Source organism: Cyrtonyx montezumae, unplaced genomic scaffold, assembly GCF_038088225.1.
Source record: "Cyrtonyx montezumae isolate F1298 unplaced genomic scaffold, pur_monq_1.0 scaffold_3, whole genome shotgun sequence".
NCBI classification, from domain to species: Eukaryota; Metazoa; Chordata; class Aves; order Galliformes; family Odontophoridae; genus Cyrtonyx; species Cyrtonyx montezumae.
In genome coordinates, this window is record NW_027072034.1 from 8,727,793 (window position 1) to 8,744,990 (window position 17,198).

Genomic DNA, 17,198 nt, shown 5'->3' on the forward strand with positions numbered 1-17,198 from the left:
TTTGCATCCACAGACAGACATCCTTTGATGTAGAGGAGATACAAAATAAAAAATCCATAATAACAAGAGAAATTTCGTGAAGAGGACTGAGTCAAAATAGTATAATTGGCTACATATCAAAGTGCCACACCAGCAGAACAAATATTGTAATATTCTAATCAGTTGGCTTAATTTTTTATCGTCTCCAAGGAAGATAAAAAATAGAAAAGCATCTTTTCTGTATGAAATAAAGAATATTTGAATAAAGAACATAGATTGACATAGTGGGAAAACAAAAAAGCACACGTTGTTCTGAGGAATTTAACTTATAACATTTTCACCACAGTCATACTAATATATCTGAAAAGAATAATCACACAGAATTAATAATGCACACACAAGCAGAATTTCTGATTTCATGATTCAAAGCTGTAAGATTGATTTTTAACAGCAGAACTTGAACATCTGAAGGATTTACTCCTCACAGCTTTTTAAAGAATGGAAGTCCTAAGCATAAGCTGCTACTACTGTACTTGTCTGGAGCCCACATATTGAAAGGGGCTCTATAATTGGTGTACAAAATGTTCTGTTTCATAAGTCAAAATCCTCAGACTTACTGCATACACAATTCAGTCACAATAAGACTGATTTTTTACTGTATTAAGACTGTATCTGTTCATTTATACTCACTACACTGTAACCTTGCAAGTATTCTTGCACTGTGCTCCTTCTCAGAACCACTCTGAGACTAAGAACAAAAGCCATGAAACACATTCACTTGCCTAAATATCTCTGTGCAGATGCCATGGAGTAACTAAGACATCTACATGGGGCTGGAATGCACAGCATAAATTCCATGAAAGACAGGGATCCCCCAGAAAGCCAGCTGAAGGCTGAACAAGATGTATTGGAGAATTTAATTCCATTAGATATTGTTCAAATAAATAGAATCAACTGAATCACTCTCAGATAAAATATTATGATAATTATGCTATATTATTTTAATATATTACAAATGAACTCCAAACTAAGTTTACTTGCAGTGTGAAACTTCCTGTTATTCCATAAGATCAATGAAAAACTAAATGGCTTACAATTTAAGTTTTGTTTTCTCTTTCTTTAAACTATGTTGGCCAAGAAATACATTCTATGTACAGCAAAAGGCATAAAATTATTATATATTTAACTGCTAGGTTTCCCTTTGCTTAAGTGACAAATCCAGAACTTATTTGATTGATGAAAAAAATTTTAAGACCAGTCTACAAATATGTTAGATTCTCACTCTTATGAAATAAAAGTCTTTTTTGAGTTTTAAGAAAAAAAAGGATTCCATAAAACAACAACAACAGCAACAACAACAACAAAAGACTATATAGAAAGACTTATGTTTAAATTAAGCTGCATGTTTAAATTTAATTTTTGATATACATAAACTAGGTAAATCATGATTTTTCGGTATTTGTAGATGAAATCTTGGATTTTTACCTTTCTGAATGCTGCATTTTTTTAGTCGCACCATGATAAACTGATTGTAGAAAGAATTCATTTTCTAATGATATTATTTTCAGTGAAATTCTTCCTGTTTCTGTCCTTATCATCTTTTCGAACACATTAGCATAACTATGTTGATTCTTACATATGATACTGATTATAAACTCACTGTAAACTGGTTTAATTTTGTAGAAGTTTAGGGTGTTAAAATATTTTGATTTATTCATTTGAAAATTGGAAAGCCTACATGGGTTCATTTATTTCTGTTTTATAGCTTGTTCACTAGAATAAAAATAGATTAAACAATTGAGATAACACCTTTCTCTCACATTTCTGAATTTATTTCACATACCATTATGTTTCACACCTTCTGTTTAAATATGATTTATGTCTTTGTCCTTTTAAGTCTTATCTCTTTCACATATATTTTTAGTTATTTATCAGGTTTTTTAGGGCATTTTGTATGTACATCATCTGAGTAATTCACTTTGCTTTATTAATATTTTATTAGTAATTAAGTGATATAGGAGGGGAGACATGACAGTCAGATTCTCAATTAGAGGCATTTCACTTGGATTTCCAACCAATGACAGACTTCCAGTTGCAGTCATTTTATCCTCATCTCTTACCAATTCCTATTCCTATTATTTTTTTTCTCATACTTTACCTTTTATTCTTCTCCTCATTGCTGACTTTCAAAAAAATTACAAGGTAGATCAAATAAGAGATATGAATGAGTACAAGAATGTTATCTAAAATTTTAAGGCCTTTAATGTTAGGACACTTGCTTAGTAGAAAAGTGTGACATCTGAGAGCATGAAAACTTCTGGAAAATCAATCTGAACTGCAACTTATAAATTCTGTTTCTCAAATGAAAAACATATGAAAACATCCTTACGATTGATTATTGGCGATCACATATCACCTTCCTCACTAATTCAAATACTGAAAAGGTTCTCTGGGCACTTAATTTGAATTTAAGAAAAATAAAATATCTTTATCCTATTGTAAAACAGCTGAAACTTGTCCACTCATCATTGGAATGTCAGGCTGTATTATGAGATGCCTAGACTTTTGCTGTCAATTTTGAGAGTTCTTCTGTTAAATATTTTAAACTTGACATGCAAAATTGTTGTCTGAATAGAATTCTTTCTGAAGATAATTCTGTTCATGCATGCATGCATTCATCTACCTATTATTTTCTGAAACATTTACCACTAATTTAAGACTGTAATTTTGCTCATCCTATTTTTAGTGCAACTACAGAAACTTCATAAGATTTTTTTTCCTTCTTTTACAAAAAGAAATCTATGCTACACTACACTACATCATGCTACATTACACTGTACTGTACTGTACTATTGCTATACTGCAAAGTTGAATTTAGAATTAATTCTCGATATAAGAATTAATAACAAGATCAATAAGATTCCCTATCTGAGCTCGCTGTGTAATCAGTACAGTCCACTTACTCCAAGTGGCATCAGTAGTATAATGGGTAGAGGGAACATTTCCTTTAAACATCCAGTCCAGCAGTGGCAGTCGAGGTGCCAGAAGGAGCTGTGTTTCAGTACTGATTACTTTGGAAGCAGCCCAAATCCCCTTGTAAGTGGCTAAAATCTCCCTCTCAGTTGGAGTGTACCACTCTTCTGACCCCTGTATGCTCTACTACAAAATCACAGGGTTCAGCCTCGGGTCTCTCCAGAGACTCTTTGCTACAGAGTCCAAGTGGGACCTTTCTCTCCAGCAGCAGTGTAGAGAATGTTCTTTACATCTTGTCCCATCTGTACTGACCCAAGGGTCACAGTACAGGCTATCTCCTTGATTTGCTAAAAAACTTGCTGCTGTTCAAGACCCCACACAAAGTTACTCTTCTTCCATGTCACTTGATAGAGGAGGCTTACTATGAGGCTATAGTTTGGAACATGCATTCTCCAAAAACCTACTACACCCAGTAAACACCTCCCTCTAGACCAGGTTGCTCAAATCCCCGTGCAGCCTGGCCTTGACTGCTTCCAGGGAGAGGGCATTCACAATCTCAGTGAGCAACCTGTTCCAGTGTCACACCACCCTCACAATAAAGACTTTCTTCCTTATATCTAGTCTAAATCTACACTCTTCCAGTTTAAAGACATTTCGTCTTGTCTTTTTCACTACATACCCTTATAAAAAGTCCCTACTCAGCTTTTCTGGAGACTCCATTCAGGTATTGACTGGAAAGATTCTTGGGAGCCTTCTTTTCTCCAGGCTGCAGAGCCCCAGATCTCCCAGCCTGGACTTCAAGAATTTCGACTGATGGTCACTGAATTTATTCAAAAGGTATGCCATACAATATTCATGATAACAATTAGCTTTCTTGTTTGTTTGTTTGCATTCTTTAATTTCTGTTTCTCACATAGGCAGGGACTTCACAACAAATGTAAATATTTGCATTCAGTCTCCATACATGAATGCACACAACTTTTTTCACATTAAAAAAGACATGTAAGTAAATGTGTTAAAGCTCAAATTGGAAAACAAATACATACATAAAATAAAATAAAATAAAATAAAATAAAATAAAATAAAATAAAATAAAATAAAATAAAATAAAATAAAATAAAATAAAATAAAATAAAATAAAATAAAGATACTGTGCAAATAATATTTAATGGAGAGAAAATATATTTTTTGCAAAACATCTGCTCAGTGCATCAAAAACTAGTTTGTGACTCTCTACAGCACTCTCTCAACAGCAGGACATTGTGGATTTGCAATATACAGACAGCACTGAGCAAATATTTCTTTAATTTATTTCCCTTTGTGTATATTTCCTGTAAGTTTCTTAGTTGCCCTAAGAAGGCAGAGTAATAAGGATTTCTCTTGTTTTCAAGAGCACTCATGTTTAGACAGATGCTAAACTTTTAGAGGAATATGAAATGCGTTCCAGTGAAAAGTCTGATAGATCTTAAGCACTTAGCTTGGACCTCCACACAGAAAAACTCTTTCTTCGTCATCACAGAACATCAAAAGAATTCTTAATAGAACTTGTAATTCCATTCAGCAAGGTAGCTTCTGTGGTTAACATCTAAGAGCAGCTGGAATTACTTTGCTTATACTTAACCAAGCTGCCCAGAAAGGTTATGCAGTCTCCTTTTCTTGAGTTATTCAAAACCCTCTTGGATATTTTCATCTGCAATCTACTGTAGGAAATCTGCTTTAGAAGGTGGGGTGGCCTACATGATCTCCAGAGGTCCCTTCCAACCCCTACAATTCTCTGATTCTATAATATTTATGTGAAATATACATTTATTTTGCCTTCTTAATCTCCCATAAGTCAAGTCTAATACATACCTCATTGGAGGACTTGTGGGTCCGATATGAAAATGCACTGGGTCTTGTTGGTATGAAGTTATTCTTCTTTATAGCATCTCATGTGCTGATGTGCTTTAGAGTTGCAACCAAAACAGTGTTGACTGTACACTGATGTCTAATTATTTCTGAGCAATGTTTAGATGCCCTAGCTTTTTCCATTTCTTATTCTGCCCCAAAGAATGTAGATGGGCTAGACAGGAGGCTGGGAGGTAATGCAGCTGGGACACCTGGCTTAAGTTGACCAAAAAGATATTCAATTATTTCATATGACAACACGCTCATCAATTAAACTTGGGAGAAGCTGTTGCTTGGGTAAATAGCTGGGTATTGCTTTATTGCTTTCATGGTGGTGGGGGATTGCTTTTGCATTGCTTGTTTGAATGTGATACTTTTTGTTCTGGTTCTGTGTTGCTTTTTATTATTATTTATCTATTTGTTTGTTTGTTTGTTTGTATCATTGCTTATTTATTTAGTTGGTTGCTTCATTTGTTTTTCATTTTACTTATTAAGCTCAACCTTCTTTTATCCTTTCTTTTCTTCCATTTCTTTCTCCAATTCCACAGAAGAGGAATGACTGAATGGTTTTATGTTGCTCAGATTTCTGCTGGGGTTAATCAACAACAGAGATGCACATTTTTATTCTGAAACAGGGTAGAATGATGATGTACACACAGATCTAGTCTTGCACATGAATAGATTTTTTCTTGGTCAGACATCTCCACACAGGAATTACAAATACTGAAGAAAAGAATACTCATCCAGATATGTTGACATCTTCTGTGTCATCTTTCCCTTAACTTTTGAATACCAGAATGTGTAAACTTCTTCCAGCACTATAACGGCAGGGATAAAATAGCATTTTTTTTTCTTTTTAACCTCCAAACATTCAGGCTGTTTATTCAACATCAAGTAAAAGAATGTCCTTGTATACTCAGCTCTATCATCTAAAAAAATAGACGACTTGTTTCTGACTATTAGAGACAGCAAACACAGAACAAAAAGAAAAAATTGAGAAGGAAAAATGAAGGGCAGACATGCCCTCTGTCTTTGTCAGATAAAAATCAAAATGTTGTTTTGTTGAAACATTACTTTGTTCTGGCATACCAACGAACAATTTTCAGTGAAGTGTAAAAAAAAAAGACAAAACAATATGCATATTTTTTCAACAATAATATGAATATAATACAACATTGTAGTCTTTATTACATATAGCTTTTAAAAAGTAGTCAAAAATTAAAAATTTTAAAAAATAACCCTAAAACCAAAACTGTTTTTATTTATGGCAGATGATTTCTCAAAGATTTTAAGGAAAAAATAAATTAAAATATAAATTCTTATATAAATTCTTCAGCAAAAAAAAAAAATGTATACATCACAGAATCACATAAACACAGAATTTTAGGGGCTGGAAAAGACCTCTAGAGATCATCTAATCCAACGCCCCTGCCAAAGCAGGCTTACTAGACCAAGTTGCATATGTAGGCATCCAGGCAGATCTTGAATGTCTCCAGAGAAGAAGACTCCACAACCTCACTGGGTAATGTTTTAGTGTTCCATCACCCTTACTGTGAAGGGAACATAAATACAGCACATTTGTGCAGAATTTCCTGTGCTTCAGTTTGTGGCCATTTCTGCTTGTCCTATCACTATGCACCACTGAAAAGAGAATGGCCTCATCCCTTTGCTTCCTATCCTTAGATATGTATAGACATGGATCAGATCCCTCTCAGTCTTCCTTTCTCAAGGATTAACAGACCCAGGTCTCTCAGCTCTTCCTCATAAGGGAGGTGTTCCAGGCCCCTTATCATCTTTGTGGCCCTCCACTGGACTCTTTCCAGAAGATCCCTGTCTGTGATTTTTTGTACCAGGAAGCCCAGATCTGGACACAGTACCCAGGTGAGGCATCACCAGGGCAGAGTATAGGGAAGCATTGCCTACCTGGGCCTGCTAGCCATGCTTCCAGGATACCATTGGCCTTCTTGGCCACCAGGACACACTGCTGGCTCATGGCCAGTTATCCACCAGAACCCCAAGGTCCCTCTCCTCAGAGCTCCTCTCCAGCAGGTCATCCCACAACCTGTACCACTGCATGCAGTAATTCATCCCTTGGAATAAGACTCTACACTTGCTCTTGTTAAACTGCATCCTGTTCCTCTCTGCCAAACTCTCCAGCCTGTTCAAGTCTCACTGAATGGCAGCACAGCCTTCTGGTGTGTCAGCCATTCCTCCCAGTTTTGTATCATCAGCAAACTTGCTGAGAATGGACTCTATCTCCTTATCCAGGTCACTGGTGAATACGTTGAACAAGACTGGACTCCAACTGGACTCTGTGCCACTGATCACCACCCTCTGAGCTCTGCCAGTCAACCAGTTCTCAACCCACCTTGCTGTCCACTCATCTATTCCACATCTCCTCAGCTTTGTTATAAGGATGCTGTGGGAGACAGTGTTGTATGTCTTGCTGAAATTAAGGTAGACTGTATCCATTGATGTTTCCTCATCCACCCAGCCAATGATGACATCATAAAAGACCACCAGGTTGGTGGAGCCTGGCTTCCCCCTGATGAACTCATGCTAACTACTCCTGATAACCTTCTTTTCTTCCAACTGCCCGGAGATGGCATGCAGAACAAGCTTTTCTTTAACCTTTCCAGGGATTGAGGGGAAGCTGATTGGACTGTAGTTTCCTGGATCCTCCTTCTTACCCTTTTTGAAGACTGAAGTAATGTTGGCTATCCTCCTGTCTTCAGACACCTCTCCCATTCTCCAAGTCCTCACAAAGATGATAAAGAATTTTTCAGCAATTACCTCTGCCAACTCCCTCAGCACACATGGATGCATCCCATCGGGGCCCGTGGATTTATGTACACTGATGTAGCATAGATGCTCTCAGTTTATCTCTTCACTCACCAAAGGGAAGCCTTCCATTCCCTAGTCTCTCCAGTTCCCTCCAGGGTCCAGGATTCCGAAGTTGTACTCTTAGCAGTGAAGAACGAAGCAAAGAAGTTGTTCAGTATTCTCTGCATCCCTCATTACCAGAATATCCTCCTTATTCATTAATTGACCCACATTTTCCCTAGTCTTTCTTTTACTGTTGACTTTCTAAAAAAGGCCTTTCTTATTTCTCTCCATCTCTTTTGCCGGCTCTAATTACAGTTAGGTTTTAGCCTTCCTTGTCACATCCATGCAGACCCTGACAACATTCCTATATTCTTCACAAGTGGTCTGACCCTTTTTCCATGTTTCATAGACCATTTTCTTCCCTTTGAGTTCATGAGTTCCTTGCTCATCCACACAGGTCTCCTGCCACCCGTGCCTGATTTCTTGCTCACAGGGATGCATCAGTGCTGAGCTTGGAAGAAGTGCTGTTCAAATGAATCGCCCTCACAGACCCCTTTACCTTCAAGCACCCTAGCCCACAGGATAGCTTTGAGTAGGTCCTGGAAGAAATCCTACTTTTTGATTTCAAAAGTTCAAGATCTTGAACTCCATCATGGATTTTATTTATTTATTTATTTTATATTTAGGCTCTTAGTACAAAAAAGCAGAAACTAAATAGGATTAGCTCTAAGACAAAGAGTAAAGATCTTTTTGATCTAGTATTTCCACTTTTTCTAACTAAAAGTTAGAAAGTTACAGGGTAACAGTTGTAGTATGATAAGAAATAAATGTAGTATGAAGAGCAAGATGCATATAAACAAACACTAGAAGGAAGCTTTCTACTGTAGGGAGTACTGTTTTACCTCAGTATTAATGATTTCTCTGAAGAATTTGGAAACTGTTGTCATGAATGACATTGTTACAGTCAGAAATATTTAGTTGTTAGAGAAAAGAGGATTTTCTTTCCTAGTCTGTGCCTGCCCCATTCTCTAAATTATTTTAGACTTCAAGTTATGCTTACAATATCATTATTGATATTGTGTGAGTACAACCCAGCAAACAAGTATCAATCTTCTCAAGTCATTCATAGTTCACTCAACAAAATCAATACAAAATTACAAGACCCTATACACACTAATTTGTGTTCATCTATATATAAAAAACTGCATTTGTTATTAAAAACAAAGGTTTTCATTACAGCTATATGAGGTACAAATACAACATCTGAGTGAGAAAAGATTTTAGCCAATAAAGTTGTAGCATTTTCTAAAGTTGAATTAGTGAGGTACTCTCTATATGTAATTGGGCTAATTCTTACCTTAATCAGCTGGAATTTCCACCTATTTTGACTCACTATGTGTTGATTGTTTCTTATCTGAGCCCTTGGGATTGGAAGATATTTATTCATTATCTAGGAATAAATTATTCAAGATCAGCAATTGAGATAATGAATTAATAGGAAAATGTTAACCTCTATTAACCTGTGTTTTACACTTCCTATTCCTTATTCAGATTGATTTGATCTTTTGGTGATGTTTTATGAAAATCTTTTTTGACAAAAATATTTTTCAAATAGGGAAAATGATAATTATTAGTTTCTTGCTTTCAACATCCTATATAATGAAGGAAGTATAGATGATATTTTACAAGATCAAGCCCCAAAATCTTCTTTTTTAGTCAAACACTATTATTAAACATTATGAATATTAATCACCCATAATGAAAATAAATTAATAAAGTCCATCTGAATTACATTAATGCAGTACAGAATCTATCAGGCAAAAGTAAAATGTGAGTGTTTTCATTCTAAACTTCAGAATTCAAAAAAAAATCATGGAACCTATGATTTTGTGTAATCTTAGAGTAATGGCTTTCTGTCTTTTTTCAGTTTAGTAATGAAACGTTTCACAGTTTCATATGCATACTTGATATTTATTTTTATTTTCAGCAGAATGCTTAACATGGTTGTAAATTCTAGTAACAGAAATTATTATTTGAGTCTACAAATAACATTTTGGGGGGATGGAGGAGTACCCTCTTTTCCTTTTTATTTTTACAGGAAAAATATGATCACTTTCACTAGCTGGATACCTCCACCCTGGCATTTCATTTAATTTAAAGAGATAACAGAGTCATTATGATACAGATAAGAAATTATTTTACTTTATTTGGTAATATAGAGCTGTAGTTGAATATACTTTCCCAAACCTTCTCATTTCTAAACAAATCCATATCTCAGCTATATTGGAAAAAGCAGGAAACAAAATCTGCTTTCAAAGAGCCAAAATAGGAAATTACTGACTATGACAGACAGATGACTTAGTAAAATCATAGCCATAAGTGGCAGAGAAAAGGGTCTTAACACTATATTTGACTTTATGCTCAATCAAAAGAAGTTCAGTAGCAGCAACAAATAGGCTTTTCAAACTCCATTTTCTGTACTTGATGGCAAAAAGCAAGTGCATTTCTTCACTGGGAGAATAAAGTTCATGGAATCCCTGTCCATTTCCTTGCCATCAACTTCAGAAAAGATTGAAGAATATTAACAATTGGTAAGACATTGGGAAGTCTAAAGATGGATAGCTTTCTCTTTGTTTTCCTTTGCCAGATTGAAACCAGGTACCTTCTTCCCTTCATTGTCATAAAAATAGGCACATACTTTTAGGATTTGCAGATTTCTGGGTGTGTGTATATGGGGTACAAAATCCTACAAAAGCATTATTGAGGTTAAAAAGATCATTTCAGAAGAAAATTTGGCAGCTATTGCGTTTGTGACTTGCATAATGAAAAATATTCTAGAGTAAAAGAGATTTGTAGCTGAGAGAAGCATCACACCATTTATTTATTTTTCTTTCACCTTGGTATGTGAACACTCTTTCAGAGAAAATGGAGATCAAAAGTAGTTCTAGATTTAAGAACTTTCTATGAAGTTGTCTGTTCTTTGGCATTAGGAAATGAACATTACAAATTAAATATCCCTTAACAAAATGGTAGATGACAAATCCAGGAATTTAAGTTATTCTGACATCAATTATTGGCATATTAATGGAACATTAATGCACTGTTCAAATGATAAAAGTAATCTTTGTCAACCTGTTTTAACAGAAGTATAATATGCCAAAAATCTTGAATTAATGCTTCAAGCAAATTAAAAGGATGGTTAATACTTACTACCTTAACTGTGATCACTGAACAGTATCCTCTTTCAAAAAACTAAAATTCCAAAGTAGTGATGAGATTATATTCAGATTTTCATTTTAATTTTTAATATTAACATAGTTTGTTCATAATATATTTCATACTATGCTGTTACAGGACATTGGATCTGAGAGACAGGATGTCTCAGGAGCAGAAGCAAGCAAACTATACACTCAGAGCAGCACGGAGGGTTATGAGTTTTTCTCAACATACACACACTCACATACACACTGGCATCCATTTTAGATAATCCCAATAAGTGGCAAGCAGAAATTCTCTAAGCAAGTGGACTGTTACTTACTCTTGAGAGACAGTGAAATGCTGAAAAGGAAAAGGAGAAGGAACATGCAAGTGCTGGATTTGATAGGTAGTGCCAGAAGGGCATCTCCTGCTTCACAGTGTGTTTTTCCCCTTTTGCCCACCAGAGCCTCTCTCCTGCTTTTATTTTCCCTAGGGTCTGAGGGGATTTTTTCCACTTGCATGCTGTACCTGCATAGCCAATGTGTGATACCGAGCCCAAGCGGAATACCTGCCTGCAAAACAAGTCCTTGAAAAAACAAAATAAACTACCAAGGTCAGCTCTCTCTATAAAAGAATATATTTGTGGCTGTAGCTGCAAATATCACTTTTCTTAAAACTGTCAGAATACTTTGTTCCATCCCAGGATCATTCTTCAGTCAGGGGACCTTAAATCCCCAACACATATGTGCATGTGTGCATGTATATATCTATATAGCCACATAAAATACAGACTGTGAACAAAATTTGAGTAATCAGACTGAATATAAATCAAAATCTTTAGTGGTAACGTTTTCAAATGATAGAAAGGTCAGTAAATAATGGTTAGAAGTTGGTAGTTACAGTGGGGATCTGGATCTTACAATAAATTGTATTCTGTCATATAACATACACTATAAACAGTTCTGTTAATGCATAATTAGGCACATTAAAACTTGACGGTGTCCTGGGAAGTAAGTATGTGTGGATTAGTGGCCAGATACATGTATGTCTCTATGTAACATTTTTTTAGAGCAGTTAAGATATAACATTTAAAAAATCACAGAAATATGTTTGAAGACATATTACAGTGGAAATCTCAATGGATATCCACAGGGCTTTTTTAGAGCAATGTTTCAAATTGTCCTGCTTACTCTTCTTACAGATAATAACTCTGGAACCATGACAAAGCAATATTGTTCACATTTGTCATATGGGGTGTTGTATGACTATGCATATCTTGTGGACAGTAAAAACCACATCTTTATCTTCAGAACTGAGAAGAAGCTTCTTTTACAGTGAAATATAGATAAAAAGTCAGCCTATGTAGCATAAAAGAAGAAAACTGTGAAATCACTGGATTACTGTTCATGTATTCATTAGAAGAAAAATACTAATTTATGAAGATCTCTTTAGTTTGGCAGAAAAATCAAGTTAAAATCAATGAAAACTGAAGCCAGACAAATTAAATTTGAACATAAGGCACAAATATCAAAGAGTGAGGGTAATTAACCATTGGAAAAACAATTATTTCAGTGTAGTTAAACACAATACATTTTTAGTCAGAAACGCTTATTGACTTTAATCTAATCTTCACTTTGGAATGACTGCATGACATACAAAAAATTTGTTCTCTGATAAACACCAGGAGACAGAAGCTAATTGGATATCATAGATAGTTTTATATATCATGATTTAATCTTTGAGTAATCTTAACTAATAACTGATTATATACACAGATAAAATGGTAAACTTAGCAAAAGCACAGAAAACTTTCCGTTTGTTTTACTTTTTTTTTTTCCCTTTTGGATCTTATAAAATCTCTGATGGGCATAACAAGAATGTATTCAGAAGGAGTTTGCTACACCACTTGTGGAAAAAAATCCAAAATAATTTTTTTCAGAAAATCAATTTCCCTCTACTCATGAGGGATTTATAATTCAGCTGCTATGAGCATAATAATGATTCTGATTTTAAATAGATTCTATTGCTTTTCCTGGTTTTAACATCAGGGCATTCGACATATTTAGCATCATATTTCAGGTCATTGTTTACCATTTGCTTTTTTAATAATTTAGATTTTATGATATTTATAGAATGATATTCATTGAAAACTTGATTATCAATTCATTCACAGAGGAAGGAAAAAATATACATTTGTCATACAGACACTTCTATACATCCTATTGGAAAATAGGATGGAAAAGGCTGTGGGAGAAATTAAGGAGCTATACTCAGTAGTCAACCTAAAAGTCACTATTGCAAGGACACACACACACACACACACACTCAGTGAATCTGATTTCAGGTGACCACTGTAATAAATTAACTTGTGGTGTCTCATCTTAAACGGTTATCTGAATTAAAGGAAGCAATTATTTATAGACATACATAAGATACATTTCTTAGTAACTCATCCTTTAAAAATCCAAGGAAGTTACAGTAAATTCCAAAGGAAACAAAGAGTATATCTCCCATTCTAAATGAGAAAGGAGAACTTGCTATAACAGATATGAAGAAGGCTGAGGTACTCAGTAAGTTCTTTGCCTCAGTCTTCACTTGTAGCCAGGATTTTCACATCCCTGAACATAAACCTCTAGGTGGGAACTGGGGGAGCAAACTCCCCCCCACCATAAGGGTGGAGCAAGTCCAACATCACCTCACAAGACTGAATGTGCACAAGTCTATGAGGTTAGATGACATGCATCCTAGCTTCCTAAGGGAGCTGGCTGATGTGATTGCCAAGCTGCTCTCCAACATATTTGACATGTTGTGGCTGTCAGTAGAAGTATCTAGTGCTTGGGAAAAGGGAAACATCACTCTCATTTACAAAAAAGAGCAAGAAGAGCCCAGGGAATCACAGACATCAGCTCTGTGAGAGGTGATCATGCAGATGAGGGGAGACTGTGGAATTACGAAGGAGTGGAGAGCTTGCGTGTAAGAATTAAGGGTCAAAGTAATGTGGGTGGCACCATATTGGGTGTGTATTACAGGCCATCTGATCAGGAGGAGGAAATTGATTAGGCCTTCTACAAACACCTGGAAGAAGCTTCACAATTCCAGGCACTTGTTTTGATGAAGGACTTCAATCATCCTGATATTTGTTGGATAAGCAACATGGTCCAGGAGGTTCCTGCAATGAACTGAAGATAAACTTCTGATGTAAGTAGTAGAGCTTGATGAGGAAATATGTGTTTCTGGACCCTGTTCTTACTAACAAGGAATTGGCTGGTCAGGGATGTGACGGTTGGATGCAGTTTGAGGTGCAGAGATAATGAGATGGCAGAGTCCAAGATCTTGTGTGAAAGAAATAAAGCAGTAAGGATTGCAATTCTGGACTTTAGAAAAGCCAGCTTTGACCTCTTCAAGGACATACTTAGAGATATCCTGTGGCAGGTAAAGGGGCCTGAGAGAACTGTTTGGCACTCAAATACCATTTCTTCTGAGCTGAAGAACAGTGCAGCCCTAAGAGTAAGAAATAAGATAAAGGTGACAGTGAAGCAATAGGACAGGGGGCAATGGGCAGAGACTGGAGCGTAGGAAGTTCCAAATTAACACAAGGAAGATCTTCTCTCCCATGAGAGTGGAAACAGGCTGCCCAGAATCTCTTTCTTTGGAAATATTTGATACCTATCAGGATGCTTTCTTGTGCATCTGTGATTCTGTGACAAGTAACAGAAAGAGTAATCAACTAAGCACACACAGATGTATATATGTACACTAATAAATACAGGCAATAGCAAATAGCAGAATTACTAAATCATTAAGTGGCTGCTGAAAGAATCATTCAAGTATAGCTTTGACGAGATTTAACCAGACTTTTGCAATTGATAAGAAGAAGAAGATTCTTATGAATCACATGGGATGATAGGATGTATGGAAAAAGAACAAAGTTGTACCAGGGGAGATTCAGACTTGATATTAAGAAAAGAAATTCTTTAATGTGAGAGTGGTCAAAATACTCAGTCTTCCTGGAGAAGTGGTTGATGACCCATGCCTGTCAGTATTTGTATTATATCTTCTATAAGATGCTTTAACTTTTGATTAGCCTCAGAAGTGTCAGACAGATGGATGACATAATTTTTGAAGGCCCCTTCCAACAGAACTGTTCTACTCTGCTGTGTTCTATTCTGTTCTATTCATAATTTTTAAGGTTCACACTGTATTTTTTTTTTTAGAAAGGCAGATTAGGCATTCTGTCCATACTATTTATTTATGTGAGGATCTGAAGAAATATAGGTTTATTAGCCCTATTTCTCTGATAACTTTAAGTATATTGCTGATATAAAGGTATTTTCCTAAGTCCTTACAGTTCCCCTTGAAAATACTGAAACATACACACGGTATTATAAGGGTACTCTAATGTAAAAATAATTGTAAATAATAATAATAAAATAATGCAATTTGATACATTGGAATCATTTTGAGAATATTAACAAAGTTTTGTGTGTTTGTTTAATACAATGCCTGCAACATTTTGCATTTGGGAACTCTTAGGAGTTTATAAAATGATAGATATCTTAGTGAGAAAAACAAACATCTTATAATGTATTACGTCTCAGTAGATAACCAGTAATACATAGTATTACTCACATGCTGTTTCAGAGCAGATAGTGCTATCCTAGCAACCTTGTCTGTAAATGTTTTATTCATCAGTTTGTTTTTGCTAAAGAACATAGCCTAGACATTTCCAGTATCTTAGTATCAGTTTGTTTGCCAAGTAAGATCAAATCTTCTTGGTTATGTTTATGAGAATGCATTTTCATATTAAACTGGAAACAAATGAATCTGTCAGCATTCTTTCATGGAGCACACATACTCCAGGTGCACAGATTTGACATAGGCTTAAGGGGAGAACAATTTCTAAGAGTCTCTTGTTAAAATATTGGCAGTACATCACAGGGGATTTCCTCCAGCAAACGGAACAGATTATACTTCTGTGTGCTGAATGTGAAACTACATGGGGTTTCATTGTGTTTGCCACCAAAATACATACACAAACAGCATGGAAAACATAAGTAAAAACTGTCAAACAGGTTAATAGCAAAATATGGAGAAGTTCCAAATACAGGGTATTTACTTTGAAGCAAGAAAATATCAGTTAAGCATAATGAAATTACAGAAATAAAGATATATTTGAATATTAAATCCAAAAGAAATATTACATTTTTTATTTAAAATTACATCCAGACAATTGCTAATATTTGTTAGTTTCCAATTAAGTTGCTTATAGTTGAAATACAAGGTCTGTTTCAGACTCTAAGGATTTCAACAGTCTGGATGTCTTTCTAGCAGCAGCAAGGAAGACCTGAGTTTCCTTATACATTGTCCAATATCTGTCTGTCCTAACCAGATGACTCAAAAAATGAATAAAAACTATACATGCAGAAGTAATAGAAATCATATAATAAAGGAAACAAGCAGTTGTACATAATACAAATCTTAATCTTTCCAATGTTTTAATTGTTTGCACCACAGTTTGTTCACAATTACTTTATAATTGCAGGCATACATGACTTCTCAGCTTTGATGTTAAGCCTTAAAACCTGTTAACATCACTAGCCCTTTATTAAATTAACTAAAAATATATATGAAACTCTTTTACTGTGATTTTTCTGACATGAGCCTAAGACCTGAAGGATATGAATATGAATGCTGGCTACAACTGATTTACTTAACAATTAGAAGCAAATAAAATGCTGCTAAAATTTGTCTGCTCAGTGTAACTGTTGTTATCACAAAGTATACGCTCTGTGGGAGCTAGCTGTCTCAAGGGGTTGGAAAATCATAAAAGCACTTTTACCTCTAGGTCACTGCTTCAAGTCTACTCCAAATTAATAAAAGCTGAAATATACTATATCATCTGCTGGCTCTGGAATGATCTGTGCCAAACTATTTGCCAATTCAGAAGAAATCCTAATGAACTTGAAATTCATTAACTTTGTATCATATAAAACATTAATTGCAAGTCTCGCCAGATAGACTGTAGCTTCTGTGGCTAGGGAAACCAGTACTTTTACTTTACTAGCTTGATGGATTTTGGCAAGTTGCTTATTGGTGGTAAAACACAGTATTAGACATTTCAAAAATTCTACAAGTTTAAAACATAACTTGGTGTTTAAAATGAAAATGTTAAACTGATATATCTGTCCCCATATTTTTAAATTTAAAGAGGTAGGACATGTTATTAATTATATCTAATGATAAAGTAGATTTTCAGTTTATTCCGTCCTGATGATGCCTGGACATATAATACATTTTACTTTGGGGAGAAACATCTAAAACATAATCTTACAATG